Raw genomic sequence first — 16,338 nt, 5'->3', positions numbered from 1 at the left:
GAGAGATTTTAATGAAACAGGAGAGGTACCGGCGTGGCCAAAATCTTACGGAGCATGCTTTAGCGTTTGAAATATTCTTACGCGTTCTGCAGAGAAGGTATATTTCGTGGGTTCATACGTAAGCGTACCACCGGCGTATGCCATAACTTATGTTGTATAATGGACTTCCTAACTATTGCTTGGCAAGGAGTGACAAGAGTTTGATCGCCGAAACAATCTTACGGCTGGGACTGTACCCGGTGCGGGCGGCTGCGTTTTTATGGAGGAAAAACGGCAAGGCGCCCGTGTGCTGTGCGATGTCAGTGCACGTTAAAGATCCCCAGGTGGTCGAAATTATTCCGGAGACCTCCACTAAGGCACTTATTCCTTTCTTCTTTCACTCCCTCCTTTATTCCTTCCCTTACGGGGCGGTTCAGGTGTCCAACGATATATGAGACAGATACTGCGCTATTTCCTTTCCCTCAAAAACCAATTATTATTATTATTATTATTATTATTATTATTATTATTATTATTATTATTATTATTATTATTATTATTATTATTATTATTATTATTATCTAGTTAAGGAAAAAGTCCTGCAAGAATTGAGCCCAGCGGACTATATACCGGGTACGTGGATTACATACCGGAAAGTACAGTATTTACGGCAGTCAGAGCGCAAAACAGGACACGACAATCTTTGCACTGTGGGCTTCTTGCATCCCTTCACCTAGGAAACGTAGTTTTGCTGACATGATACAAAGATGTTTCGTTAATAGCTCGCGCAAATAAAAAGGCTGAAATAGAAATGAAATAAAAAGGAAAGCCCCCACAGCAACATATATTCCCAATGCAACTAGCTTATCCATACCCCTTTCAGGAACTGCAAAAAGCGCAGACAAGTATAGAATTTAAGCAGTTTTGTTTCTGCAGCACACGTGCGCATGGTGTTAGGCAAGTGATTCAAATATATGTTCGCTGGCAACAACTGGTCAAATACGTGTCAAATACTCAGCTGAATTTCCCCTTGTGCAACAACAGCAGCCCCACTAGCGCTCCATAAGAATTCACTCTTTCGAACAACCAGTTATAGGCAAAACCCAGCTTCGCTCGAGAAGGCGCATTTCCCCAACGCACGATGCCACGGACTATAGAATAAGTGCACTTTCGCGTTCACTTGCAAGCGGCGATCAACGTGCCGTGAGGAAGATTTCGCCTTGAGGCAATATCGCAAACCGACCGGCTCCTCTCCTTCGCGCACGGAAGAAGTCAGACAGGTGTCTGCGACCGAAGAGAACCGCGCTTTTAAGGCGAAAGCCTTTAATGGCTCATACTCGCGGCCACGAGCCTGTCCGTCCGATGTCACGCTCGCCAGCGACTCGATAAGAAAAAAAAATCTCTTTGTGCTCGATGGGACGCGAACCACAATCCTTCCGGTCCGCAGCCCAGCGTGCTAACGACTACGCTACTTCCTGCCAACGCGTATGTAGTTCTCCTTGTCTAGGACGCTGGAGAGTGTTTGCGGAAAGGCGTCGAATCAGACGGATGCCTCCCACACGCCCTCCGGTGTCTCCAGCATTTAGGATTCACAAATAATTGTGTACTTAATCAACACCTTAACCACACACCAGTGACACAAGCAGCAACACCGCGCTAAAGGCTTTCCCTCCCCGCACTTAAGGTCAACAAAGTGCCCCCCCCCCTGAATTTTTACTTACGTCTTTCGCCGTGTGAAAATAAAAATCGCCTAACAGCGCCGATTTTACCGACACACTTTAGAAACAGCCGTTTGGCTATTATGGCACCAACAAAACACGCACGAAACTGCGACCTCGGATAAATCGCTCACTTAAAGACTGCAGCAAATCGCGTCGTTATAGCCACCCGAGTTCTGAAACACGCAATTTCCGTAAACTAGCTCACGATAGCGAAGACCAGACTTCGATGCATCGTACTCACTCGAGCTCCTTTAAAGTGCTCTGCCCTGTCCGCACGCTGTCAAGACCTTTCAAACCCAGCATTCCACTCGCAGCGCCACCTAGTTAGTCGACTGACAATCAGCCAGAAGCGTGACACGCAGTTGCGCGTACTCGAGCATGTGCACTCCATGTTGCGTCATCGCGAACGCCTTTTAGATTGCTAAAGAGCCCTGGAACTCCCGTGACGTCACGACGAGAGCCAGGTGATCGAGGCGGGAAAGAGAGGGGGAGAAGCTCCGCGGCGTGACTTCATTGGATATCCGAGCTCCAGACATGGAACAACGAGCAGAAAAATTGGACGCGTGCCGCTGCGTTCTTCCCACTCTAGATTACGCATACACTAGCAGACAACACTTTAGTACGTCGCTACCGTCATCACTCTATGCACATTTATAGCAAGGACGACAACTTTGATTGCGAATCCATGTTAATGCCGAAAGTAACTTCCTTTGGAGGAAACAGAACACGACTTTTTTCTCATTTTTAAAAACCATAAGCGGATAAAATGGAAAGAATTTCAGACACCTTCTAGGGAAGAGTTAAAAAAGACTATCAGTGATCGTAGAGATTAGAACAGTGCACAGTGTCGCTGGGTACCCACCGGCAACACAATGGGTGCAAGCTTTCCCCTGATCTGGTGCTCGGCTAGTTTAGGGTGAAATGCTTGGGAAATGGGTCTTTGATCCGACATAGAGAAGTCGAAAAATACCTTGTGCCATGGCGCTCTTTCGCCATAGATGCCCTTGCGCCATAAAGATCCATAACTGTTAATTCTAAGTGTTCGTCGTAAACGCGCTGACATCCGTATTAATTACCGTGATTGTGACTGCACCCATTCTGAGTGATTTCGACTGAGCAGGAGCGCCAAGACGTATAACCTTGAATGCAACCAAACCAATTGGTCGTTAGGCAGGCTGGTTTAATTGCGCTTATCAACCTAGCTGAGAGTTGAACTCATTTGCGCAATGCGAGCATTTGTAGCATCGTACAGACACTAGGTGGACGCGAAAAAAAGAAGTAAAAACAATCGGAATAGGGCACGCTGTCGTATATTCAATTCCTGGAAAAACATGCGGCGATTACACAACCTAGCTGTCAAGGTAACTTCAATAACACTTCTGTTGGGCCTAGTTGGTGCATGATAATACAGATGATCCAATAAATCCGATGATGTGCTGTTTTTGCAGGACAATGAAAATATTGGTTATGTTTTTTAAGTATATGTCGAATATTTGTTCTATTCAGTGCCACAGCGTGAACTTTTGAGTACGGTAAAATGATGCATTGAAGAAAACGATGTAACTGCGTTCCAGAATGCTGCCTGTCTTTCCGTGGGCAATTTTTTAAATCCTCTGGAATACTACCTTAAGGTCACTTTCATTATTTTTAATGACGAGCCATTTCTGCAGCGGAATGACATTTGTATTGGTTCGTGTGTTGCTCCTGTTCTCTGCGATATATTTTTAGCTTGTACTGACCGTTCTTTAGACCACGTTTTCAAAGCAGGGAAGATTTTAAGGAGTTTAGGTACTTTGACTTTTTAGTGGTTTTAAAGACTGACTCTTCCTACCAGGATACGATTAATGAAGTTTTACGTGATTTTAAGCAACACGGACAAGGTCTTGTTCTTACGCATGAACTACCCCACAGGATTGTTTTGCAGTTTTTGGACCTCCAGCTTGAGGTCTGTGAACGCCATGTATGCTGGGAATAATACCCACGAGCAAAGAAGAAACCCTTGCCTTTTAATACCCCTGTCACACGGGCACTCTAAAGGCACTTTGAACTAATGCTCCTTTATGCTCCCAAAGGAGCACTACTTCAAGGGAGTTCGTCCGTGCTACACGGTCGCGGAACGACCTTCGCAAGAAGTTTTTAGCGCCCTCATCGGCGAAAAGCGTTATTAAAATTGCAAACCTCACTGCACATGTAAATACAGAAATGTCACATTTTTTTAGTAAATTAGTTTTGTAACCGTATTATGTTAAAGCAACGCAATTTCAACTGCAATAATGACATGATTTTCCAAGTACAGAGCATAACATCACAGTGCTGGCCACACTGAGCCCAACTCGCTCGTATATCTGGAACGTTAGTATGGCGTGGTGAGACTGCCACAAAACAAATGATCTTATATTTTAAAACACCACTAATCTTAAGAAGTGAATTTGTGAAATTAAAATTGAACGTTTCTTTTCTCAATTTATTTATGCTGTTAACTCGCTGGGAGAGAGAGTACTCCCTTGAAGCCTCAAACGACGAATTCGAGCTGCCTTGTTCCGAAGCTCCTTTGAGCTAGGTGTCCTTTGGCGCGTCCATGTGGCAGCGCGCGTTCGTCCTTAGAGTAATGGAGCATTAGTTCAAAGTACCTTTACAGTGTCCGTGTGACAGGGGTATAAGTCTGCTCAGTCAAAGATCGTGAAAAGGAGCATATCATCTTCGTGTATGGAATCGGCCCCCCGAAAATCGTGTTTGCATAAATTGCAAGCAAGTTTTGACAATCAGGTGCGCCGGCTTTTGGCAGCAGGCTACCCTGCGTCGCTTTTGACAGTTGTGGCTGAGGCCCTCATCCGGAAGCAAAAAACCAGAGCGCCAGAAAAGAGGGAGGCCGAATATAAAACGTACAGGCCAGCGGTGATGCCTTACGTACATAAGGTCTCCCACCAACTCAAGAGAGTGGCTGCAGGCATGGAGTCCCTCTGGCGTTTTCTGCGCCCAACAAGCTCTCCAAGCTGTGCTCTCGCACGTGCGGTGATGGAAGGTTGCCAAATCAGGCATGCGACGACATTCGTCCCTTGCACCACCTGAGTAGTGCATGCTTTCCCACTCTCGTGTGGAAAGACCTACATCGGGCAAACAGGGCGCTGCATAAATGAGCGACTCAGAGAGCATGCGCTAAATGTGAGGAATAAAATTGACAAAGGTGCACATCTTGTGTCGCACATTATTGACTGCAGCCATTCTGCACCACAATTCGAAGGGACGGCGATTCTGGGCAGGCGCAGAAATGAACACGCGCGACTGGCTCTCGAAGCATTTCATATCAGGAAAAAAGCTGAAGGATGCATCAGCGATACCTTCATACCCCTTTACTCAGCCGAGTTGAAGTTTCCTGCTCGCGTCGTTGCCAGTAATCTCATGTGACTTGAGTTTTTTTTTTTGTTCGCTTGCGCAGGTGTGGCTAAAGGTATATATATGCGTTGGTTTGAGAAGAATAAAATAGTAGTTAGTGTTGCGCCAGTTCTTGTGCTTCTCTCATGCACGTGGTTTGTCTAATGGTTAGCGCACATCTATCATCTGTATTATTAGCTGTCAAGGTATACCTGCGAATAATGTTTTTCAAGCTCAGGCGACTCGCTGTGCCGTGTAGGGACCAATTAAAACGAGACCGTGGGCAATAGATTATGTCACATTCATATAAGTCGCACCTTATGACAGCAATCTGACGTTGAAATAGGCTACCCTCTGCTACCCTCTGTGTTGGTGGTGTTGTTGTCTCATTTCGTAAAAAGTTAACCGCGTTGGACCATCATGTGAACTACATATTAGGCCCAATTCTCGCCATTTTACGCTTGCCTTCTCCTGGTATCCAGTCTGTTACGCTTAAGGACCAGCGGTTATTCTGCCTCCGCATTACATGCCCTGCCCAAGCCCATTTCTTCGTCTTCATTACGATTAAGATGTCATTAACACGCGTTTGTTCCCTCACCCACATAACCAATTGTCATTGTCATCCGGACGGATTCCTAATGATTGACGCACAGCCAAGGTCATACCAATTTTTAAAGCTGGCGATCGCACATCTCCTCTTAAATACCGACCCATTTCATTAACTAGTACCGTCTGCAAACTACTGGAGCACATCATCCATTCGCAAATCGTAACATACCTAGAAAAGCATAGCAAATCTTCAAATACCAGCACGGCTTTCGCAACGGATATTCATGCGATGGGCAGTTAGCGGCATTTACTAATGACTTGCTATCCTGTATTGACGTCGGGAACCTGGTGGATGCCATATTCCCGGATTTTTCTAAAGCCTTTGACCACTTTCCTAACCACAGGCTACCAACGAAACTAAAACATCTTTTTATCTACACATTAAGTTCTTGTTCATTCATTTCATTGAAGCAGACTTCGTTCACATTGCAGGAATGCCCGCTAAATCCGGCGTGCCCTTCTCGCAAGCAGTAAGTGAGGAGAGTCCGGGGAAAAGCCGCCTTTCAAACCTGGCACCTGTCCAGCATACGTCCGCGGTGAGCTCAATTTATTCGGTTCGTGATTGCATGCCAGTTTCGACACATGCAACGCTACCCGGCAAAAAATGAGCTTAACGATCGTCGAGCGAACCGTTACTCTGGCCAACAGTTCCGCTAATTGGATCAATTTTGGCCTCCGATTTGAGCTAAATCCTGGCAGTGCTAACGTGCGGGACCGAAACGGGGAGGCTAACAGAAAAGGGTTGAAGTTTAAGGACAACGCAGTGAGATATGCAAAGGAAAATGTGTGGTGCAACGGTAAGAGAAAGGAAGTGGGTCTGGGAACAAATTCCACTGGACGTCCTCGAAATCAAGACGAGAAATGGGCACTGGCAGGGCACACCCAGCGCATGTCCAGGGCAGCCTAGCAGGGGCCGGCAGAAAGCTAGGTAGGCGGATGAGATTATAAAGTTTGCGGGGATAGGGTGGCCGCAGCTGGCAAAGGACAGGGTTAATTCGAGGCATGCATATGGGAGAAGACTGTCCCGCAGTAGGCGTATACGCTTTACTGTCTCAGTAGTCGAGCTTTACTGGCCCCAGGAGTGAGGTTATATTAAATGTTATAGGATGCCGAAATTGGCGCAGGAGACATTGTCATGGTCTGCTGCCCAGAGACTGCTAAAGTTACACCATACGCATGCCTTCGACGCACACACCTGCAGTGCTCGGACAAATGCCAAGCGCGGGTCATAGGAAACGATCGTGTTGCGCTCGACGTTTGCCGGACACACACACACACACGCGCGCGCGCGCACACACACACGCGCACATGCACGCACACGCACACGCACGCACACGCGCACACGCGCACACGCACACACACGCACGCACGCACACACGCACGCACACACACGCACGCACACACACACACACGCGCGCGCGCGCGCGCACACACACACACACACGCACGCACGCACGCACGCACGCACGCACGCGCACGCGCACGCACACACGCACGCGCACACACACACACACACACACACACACACACACACACACACACACACACACACACACACACACACACACACACACACACACACACACACACAAAGCAATGACGGTCGATCTGCGTAGTTAGGCAAAATTGGAATTAAATGCGCTATAGCACCTCCGTTTTCACTTCGGTTCCGGTGTTCGGATTCATTGTTCGTGGATGTAAGTGTTTCGAATAGGGAGAACGGGTGAATGCCCATATATACGGAATTTATCATTTTCTACTTTACATTAATAAACTCCTGGGAAGGCGCAGTGGTACAGTGGTTACGCGACACGCCACTGCGCTCCGATGGCATGTGCTGCCACCGCGGTGAGGCAATTGTGCGACCCAAGTTGCTCTTCGCGAACGACCTCTCGCGGCAAATCATTAATTGAACTGTCGCCTGCCATGGTGGGAAGTGTGTTATATGTTATGCTTGTCAGGTTGCCTGCATCCCGATGGACAGGTGAGCAGCCTGCGGTTGCGGCTACAAGGGAGGAACAACTTTCCTTTGTGGCTAACCGACAACGCTAAGAGCAGTAGCCTGCTCAGGTTTCTGGAAGATAACAACCTCCATGACCTACTTCAGCTTATCGGCAGCCCCTGTTAATGACACATGGCAAGTCTACGAACTAAAAGCAAACAAACCAACAGACAAACACACAATGGCTAAATGCGGGGAAAGTCCACTAGAAGCAATGGAGTGCCCCGCCTTTGCCTGTTACATCCACTTGAAGCGCTATCGCACTAAACGAATGGAAGAAAGCAACGAAAGAAGAGACCGAAAACGCTTGATAATTGAGTACGATGATCATAATCATAATATGTGCCGTTTCTTGTGTGCTCATTACATGAGCGTCACTTAGACAAAGACGCGTTATGCTACTTCCATTACACAGTTGTCATGGGTTCGTATACGACCTGCTCCAAGTAGTTTTATCAAAAATGGCGCAGAGAAACGAGATTATGCTGGAGGTTGCAAGAACTATGACGGCCTGAGCGCGCTCATCTATGGGAGCGATCGACGGTGTTTGATCCGAAGCATTCACTTACGCCCAGCAGCAACGGTAACGGCATGCTCACGCACGAATGCCGTGCAGATCATGAGGACGGTTCAGGAACGTTTATAATCCAATGCAGCTCAATGGTTAAGAATAGGTACGCATAGACCTTTTTTTTACGTGAAAGCCTTTACTGGCTCATACTCCCGGTCGAGGTCCTGTCCGTCCGTTACATCGCCAACCGGAAGTCATGACAACGGAAGTGACGTCATACCATCCGTCCGTCAGTTACGCTCTTCGACTCGATAAGGAAAAAATCTTTGTGCGCGGTGGGATTCGAGCCGCCATCCTTCCGGTCCGCAGCCCAGCGTGCTAACGACTACGCTACTTCCTGCCAACGCATATGTAGTTCTTGTCTAGGACGCTGGAGAGTGTTTGCGGAAAGGCGTCGAATCAGACGGATGCCTCCCAAATGCCCTCCAGTGTCCTCAGTATTTAAGATTCACAAACGATTCTGTACTTAATTAACATCATAACCACACATCAGTTTCACAAGCAGCAACGTCGCGCTAAAGGCTTTCGCCTGATCGCATTTTAGGTGAACAAAGTGCCGCCCCCTGAATTTTTTCTCTTTCTTTGTAGATCTTCAAGTAAAAGCATAATCTGCTGCTTACTGTCTTCGGGCATAGTAGTCAAGGGCCTGTCTGACGAGGGAGAAGCATGTAGTGGTTGAAAAAAAAAGCACACTCGGCAAAAAAAAAGGAAAAGGTTTTAAAACATGACGTTTCAGGGTCCTGAAATTGAACTGAATGGGCTGTTTATTATATGTGTATTTGACAGCGCAGTGAGTAAGCGTAGCTATCGGGGATATTGCCCTTCGTACTAGGCATGCGCAGTTGAATTTTAGGGCCCGATTTCCATGTAACTCCGCTCACTTCATTGCTGAAGACGTTGATTGGCGATTGCAACTCGAAGTCGCCATTCTCCTTGGCACGAGGCGGCCATTTTTGCCCGCTTTTATCTGCGCGCCGTTCGGCCTTGGGACAAGTGGAGTGTTGTCGCATTCTGCCACTCCTATACCTTGTGCCCAAACGCTACTATGTACTAAGGCACTCAGAACAATTAAGAGCGGAAGTGGGCTTGCAATGCATGTTCTCGCAGGTGCTTAGAACCAAGAGAAGATACTACAGTTGGAAAGTTTCTTTTCTTACATGTTCACATGCATCTTAAGAATAAAGAACCACTTTAAGAAAGTGATCATTGCCTTTTCATGCCATTACATTTTCTTTTTTGCGTGATTGAAAAAAACTACGAAGGCAAGTGGGTATCGTAATTTTTATGTAGTACAAGACTCGTCGAACCGAATAAAAGAAGCGGCAAGTTTTTTGCGCGCATACACAAAAAACGCGCAGTTAATTATCGTTAATTGTGCTGCATGCAGGCGCATGAAGAAGTGGAAGGCCTCTGCGACAGATAACGGTGAATTCGTTATCGCGAAATGTTAACACCAACTCAGCTGGTTTGCAGTTTGCTTCAAAACAAGAGGCGTTATCTGCAATCGCGCCCCGCCAGCATACTGAACCGCATAGCGCAGTTTGCCTGTCTCGTTTCTGCGGATAATAAATCATGAAGAGGGCTCGAGGCACCAAGCCGCATACTGTAAATAATAGTGCGCAAAGAAAGAAAATATCCGTATCCGCAGATTCGATTTACGCGTTCGCTCTTGGACAGCTTAGGTTCAATAAATTCGTTCTCGCCCGAGGAAAAACAAAAAGGAAAGGCGTTTCCGTCGACACACCCGCCGTGCTTACAAAACACCGGGCGCTATGTCTACGCAATGCCGTGCCGCAGGTACGGCACCGCGCAATACCTTCGCTATGCACGGATCTTCAGACGGCCATTGGACGAACGCCATACTCCCGAACCAACACGACAAAAACAAAAAAAAGGCCTTCCGTCCCGTTTCATCGACACCAACACAACAGCGCCTTGTCATCGCGTCGAAGTGAACGTAAGGGCCGATACAAGCAGCTCACCTTTCTGTCGCGCTTTCCGAGCGAGACTGCCAGCTACGGGCGCGTCCCAACGGTTGACGGCGTACAGAGCAGGCCCCTCCTCCCTCAGCCCGAAAAAAGAAATCCGGGGTTCTCGTGCGGGTCGTCCGGACTGCGGGCTAGCTCTCCGAAAAGGAAGGGCACCGCTTTTCTCTTGTCACAGTCTTCTTCCCTCTCTCTCGGGATACGGCCTCAAACACGCCAGGCAGGCAGGCAGGGGCTGTTCCTGTCCGAGGGACCCCGTGTCCTGGCCACTGCACCACAGGCGCCAGTGGAGAGCGCGGGTGCTCGTAGATGGTCGGCGGCCAGCGGGCGCTTCCCGAGCCTTCTGTTTTCTCCGGAGCTCGCGGGGAGACGAAACAGCGCGGTCCGCTGTCAAGACGAAGAGGGGAGGGAGGGGCCCTTGAGCTCATCTGCGGCTGCGGCTACGCCTCCTCGCCCACATGGCGTGGTGAAGCTAGCGTGGCGGAAAGCGCTGTAACGCGACACTTCCGTCGCCTGTTCGAGTCCGCCGCCGCCGCCGCTGTTGCTGTACGCGTTCGATGCCGATCAGTGGCCAGCGCTGTGACGGCACATTTGCTGCCTCTTATCCCCCTCCTCCTCACCCTTTTATTTTTCGCTCAGACGTATTTGACTTTTAACAGTCTAGGTGGGGCTGCTTTGAACCGCAGCAATGCGCGATCATTTCTCTTTCTCCTCCCTGCAGCCTTCTTGAGCGCGACGGTTTTGATGCTCGCTCTCTGCCTCGCAGTCATTCCCGCCCCCCTCTTCCATCCACAATGCTCGTGTGCGTTCCAATGCGAGCGGCCTGGTCGTGTGGGTACACTACGAAGCGGAGGAGTATCACGTGTCATCTCTCCGGAGGTTTGCTTTTCTCGAAGCATTTCTCGCGACGCGTCGAAGGACTCCATAGAGAGAGAGAGAGGGGGGGGGGGGGGGGGGGCGCGGGGTTAACAGTGTCACTGACACCACCACCACGGCGGTCCGACCGAGCGCGAGACCGCGGCTGCATCGAGTGCCACGATACAAGAAGTTTGTCTTGTCCTCTGTGCCCATCGCTCTTTGTCGTTCGCCGGAAGGGCAGTGATCTTGCAAAGCTCGGCGTCTGCCACGCCATTCGCGCCGTCTGCGAGCGTGCGAAGCAACGTCTTGCGACATAACTGCCTGCGCTTCGATGTCTCGGATGTGCGTCAGATTTTCGGTCACGGTCATGGAGCTCCACTGCTGGCTTTGGTGAATGTTGAGCGTACCAATCATTATGCGCACTTTCTGTGAACTATCCGAGCGAGACTGCAGAGGAAGAGGGTGAGCAGGGACTATAAATGACGTGCAGTACTTCTAGGGCGTTTTATTTAATAAAGCCGCCGGTCCGATAATAACAGGCACGTCTTAATGCGGATCGTAATCGAGGAGAGGCCACAAAGAAAAGCGAACTGACGGTTCGTGGCGACTGTAACACACCCTTCCTTGGCGGTGTAGTCACTGCAGCTTCTCTGTCTCAAAAACACTTCCTTTCTTCTCGGGCCTCCATCCTTGTCGGAAGGTGCTGGGCCAGCGCAGGCAGTGCACGAAGTAATCGATTGATTATCATCGACGCAGCACATATGCCGCGATGTACAAACGCAAGGAGAATGGCGCGCGATTGAAACAGATAGGAGTGGGGGCAAAAAGTCTCGTCCTGTGCATTTCTTCGAGTTTACCGAAAATAACCAATTCCTATGGACGTGTTTCGTTTGCACAGCGAACCCCCTTTCCTTCTCTCTTTCACTTCTTTTATTTTCCTCACCACGTGCAGGCTTAGCCTCTAGCCAACCGGGTATCATCATCATCACCATCATCACCATCCTGACTACGCCCACTGCAGGCCAAATGCCTCTCCCATGTCCCTCCAATTAGCCATGTCCTTTGCCTACTGCGGCCACCGTATTCCCGCAAACTTCTTAATCTCATCCGCCCACCTAACTTTCTGCCACCTCCAGCTACGCTTGCCTTCTCTTGGAATCCACTCCGTTACCCTTAAGGACCAACCGGGCATTGACTCCCGGGCTTTGCCCTTCCTATCTCTATCCGGCCTGGTCCCTCGTGTAGATCAGTGTTGCAAGTCAGGGAACCTCACCAACTCACTTATTTTATCTAAGGGAGAATGTTCATTTGATACTACAGTCATTGTCTTCAAGGGACAAAACAGAGAAAGGGGGAAAGTTGGGCGACATACAAGGAGGGATCGAAAGGGTTACTACTCCATCCCGCGGAAGCATATACAGGCACCTCTCGCGCCGCCACGCCATTCGTCCATCTAAATTTACGAGCATTTTTTTTTTTACGACCCGTCTCTCTCGGCCTCGTGCACAGCGCACGAAGACCGGCTGCATATACGTTGGCTTAGCGGCGACGGCTGCCCACAAGGCAGGTCGACCATTGCGGGCCGATAAGGCGATGAGGTCGCGGTATTCAATTTCTGGAAGCTCAGAGAAAGATAGCACCGTCGGCAGCCTCTCAGTCAACACCACCTAGATAACGGGCACCATGCGCTATGCTCTCGTGTACTCGCCGGCAGCGGCCACATCGTCGGCTGCGCTCTCTGGCCGGTTTCGGATGCCGCAGTCGTTGGACTAGCCATCCCAGCACAGCCAGTGGTGAAATGGGCAGCACAAACCTACTAGAACGTGTGACATCTTGTTTACGATTTCCCGCGCTCTGAGTCGACGTATGTGCGACGTAGTTACCTGCATTTCACGCTCAGTTGAGGGTTCGACAGAAACGCGCTTGGGTCCCGAAACGTCACCGTCTGGTTTCAGTACGTTTGCACCTTTGGCGAGGGTAAACACATTCCGTAAGAGATTTCACTCCCGGCGCGCGTGCAGTTGATGTCATCATTGCATACATGCATAGGCTACCAACTGAGCCACAGACGGGTTTAATGAGGATGCATGTAACCGGTTCCTGCGAGTCACTTCTAAAACGCGCGTTTTAATAGTGACCGTCTTAGAACAACCACCGCAGTCTAGTGCCGTATACGGTCATCCAAAGACCTCTTGTGAAGCCCGGGATAAAGAAGGTACAGCTCAAACTCTACTCCTTAAACTCGGACTCCGACATCTGCGGGCTGCCTCCTTTAAAGGAGTATTGAACCTAAATTTCGGGTGCGCGTTTTCTTGTTTGTAATGATGTTTGAGGCATTATTATACATGGATTACCACCTGGTATTCTCCTACGACGACTAAAGAATTTATAATCGCATTTCTCACTTAGCCGCCGCGGTGGCTGAGTGGTTATGGCGCTCGGCAGCTGGCCCGAAAGACGCGGGTTCGATCCCGGCCGCGGCGGTAGAATTTCGATGGAGGCGAAATTATAGAGGCCCGTGTACTGTGCGATGTCAGTGCACGTTATAGAACCCCAGGTGGTCGAAATTTCCAGAGCCCTTCACTATGGTGTCTCTCATAGCCTGAGTCGCTTTGGGACGTTAAACCCCCATAAACCAAGCCAAACCATTTCTCTTTCGTGCTGTTTCGGTTTCAACAGCCAAATTAGGACTGTGACGTCAAAGTGTACTTACAGGTCACGTGATACATGAAAAACTGCAATATAATCGCTGCTTCCTCATTCGTTGTCATTCCGGCTCTTGAGGAAGGCTGGCTTCAGCACTGCAGTAAATTAAAACGATGAAGCGGCGATTTATGGACGTTTTTTCATGCCTCACGTGACACAAAAGCACTCTCTGACGTCACAGCCATCATACGGCTGTTGAAACCGAAACCGAAAGAGCGTGACAGAAAAAAATTCGATTATAAATTATTTAGCGGTCGTAGGCGAATATCACATGGTGATTCATGCGTAGTAGTGTCTTCCGCATGATTATAAACAAGAAAACATACCGCCAAAATCAGGAGTCTATACTCCTTTAAGATCTTCGTAGTTGAATGCAACGCACAAATACAAATTGTTTCCTTAGTTTCATTGTCGTCCGTTAGATTATCACGTATCTTTACATAATGGATACACGCCAGTATTGCGAGAAGAGCATCTTTAATTTCGTTAGACTGTCAGGGACATTTTGCATCGAATAAACACAAGGGGCATCAAGCTTTTGTCAATCAACTGCTGTCAGTGCTAGAAAAGAAAAGTTTAATATGTCACTTCTTTGAGCGCGGGTAACAAAGTTGGTACCAGTGTCTCAAGGTGCTATGTGCGGAACATTCGGTATAGTGCAATTAAACTGGCACCCGGTACAATATAACAACAATAAAACTCTACACAAAGCAAATTCCTAGCGAAGCACTCTGATTCGGTACTGAACCGCCAGGCCAAGCGGGAGTCCCTCAGTGGGCAGGTATGGGCATGTTGTGCGCAGTGATGCTGAGCGTGTGGGGCCGGGGTCGCTCGATTGCTCGCGTGACTAGGTCCCATCTCTGCATGAGTCGCTCGCATCCACACTTCCTCCACTCAGTGTGTCGCGGACTCTCGACGCGCGCCGGTCCAGCGCTTCCGGCCATGGCCACCACGCTCTCGAAGCTTAGCTCAGCAGTTAACGACACACAAACAAAAATTAACTTCTGCTGGCTGGCACGTGCCCGCGGAATTAAAGACCAGGCCTCCGCACCGCAAGCCGACAAGGCTGCTGCGTGCCTGTGTTCGAAACGATCATGTGCCACGGTCGTTTCGCAGGAAATCCCGCTTCTCGAACGCGTCGATGACGATTGGGAGTCGAACACGCAACCTTTAAATCAGCGCTAGAAGCCCCTATTACGTGGCGCGTTTATATACGGTGTCACCAAAGACACCGCTTCGCGCATGGTTGCCGAATGAAAGGAACTATTCGCACACAGACGGGACAATAAACGCAGTTGAGTGGCAGTAAGACATTACGGGAGACAGAAATGAAGAGTTTGGCGGCATTTGACGTCACATTTCAATATGCGCCTTATTTGGTGACAGAAGCGACAAGTGCAGTTCTTTTCTCGAAACGGCATCGATTGTCTGAAAGTTTTCTGCTTCACACAACTATCGGCGAGCTAGTAGGAAGCGAAACCTGGCGTGATACTGACACACTCAGAATAGGTTCGTTACGAGGTCAATGGCAGACACCTTCGTGCTGCAGCGGACCTGTTTAGGCAGACGACGATGATGATAATTAACTCGTCCCTACTGAACAGTCTCAGCTAAACAGTCAAAACTAACTAGAGAGAGAAAGGGAAGTATAGAAACGCGGCGACTAGGTTCGTTACGAGGTAAATTGCAAAGATCTCCGTGCTGCAGCGGACGTGTTTCGGCAGATGGCGATGATGAAGTAGTAGTCCCTACTAAACAGTCTCAGCTAAAAAGTCAAAACTAACTACACAAATAAAGGGAACCAGAGAAACGCAGCAACAAGATTAATCAAGCATAAAGGCCGGTTGCGGTATACCCAACATGTAGGTAGGAGGGTGAAGCGAGCGAAAGAAGTTTGAGTAGGCAATCGATAAAACCAAATAAAAAAAGAAGAAACGACAAGGCCGCAAAAGAAAAATAATTTCCTCGCCACCTAAGCATGTACCAGGATCTAGTTGGCAGGTGCAGGCGACAGCTGTGTGCGCGAAAAACGCAGCACCTCTCCCAGTCATTTCTGCGCTGCCGCAAGCCTCGAGATTTTTTTTTTTCCGCGAATCGTAAATTTTTGTGGCTTACAGTTTATGACGTAATAAACGTGTCTGAACTGCAAGCGCATTTGTAGTTGCCCTTCATTCGTTAATTCCGAAAAGATTTATCCTTGTCGTTGACGATAGAGGTTTGCGGCTCCCCGAGACGGCATGTCTTCGTAATACGTGTTCCAACTGGACTTTTACAGCACCATTTTGCGCACAGGCATGTGTCGCTGACCGCTTGCTACGTACACCCACCGTCAAGAGTTAATGGAAGGCCACTCTATTGAAAAAATTTTTCTGTCAAAGCGCAGTGGCCGATAGTTATTGCAGCACTGTATAATTCGCGCAATCACAATTAGGCTGCGTATATCTATTTAAAGACGTGAAAAAAAGAGGGCGATGAAAATAATTTTTTTTTGCTAATATTGCCTTCCATTTACTTTTGACAGCAACTGCAGAAACG

The 16,338-nt window shown here is 48.8% G+C and overlaps 2 protein-coding genes across 4 annotated transcripts in view; one reads left to right on the top strand and one right to left on the bottom strand.

Moving 5' to 3' along the window:
* Positions 1-16,338, bottom strand: part of LOC144128923 (scavenger receptor class B member 1-like) — an 81,783-nt gene that overhangs the window by 28,759 nt on the left and 36,686 nt on the right. Inside the window, exon 1 of one of the 3 annotated variants that reach the window (XM_077662725.1) lies at positions 10,237-10,626. The exons of the other annotated variants lie outside the window; for them this stretch is intronic. The gene's annotated coding sequence lies outside the window, so the exon portion shown is untranslated. Of the gene's footprint in view, positions 1-10,236; positions 10,627-16,338 lie in introns of those variants that run through there. 3 annotated transcript variants of the gene reach the window in all.
* The window catches only part of LOC144129941 (uncharacterized), a 41,128-nt gene that overhangs the window by 970 nt on the left and 23,820 nt on the right, over positions 1-16,338 (top strand). The gene's annotated exons all lie outside the window — the stretch shown is intronic.

The sequence above is a fragment of the Amblyomma americanum genome, chromosome 4, assembly GCF_052857255.1.
Source record: "Amblyomma americanum isolate KBUSLIRL-KWMA chromosome 4, ASM5285725v1, whole genome shotgun sequence".
NCBI lineage: Eukaryota > Metazoa > Arthropoda > Arachnida > Ixodida > Ixodidae > Amblyomma > Amblyomma americanum.
Note: the sequence above shows the minus strand (reverse complement) of the source record. Positions and strands in the feature narration are given on the sequence as shown.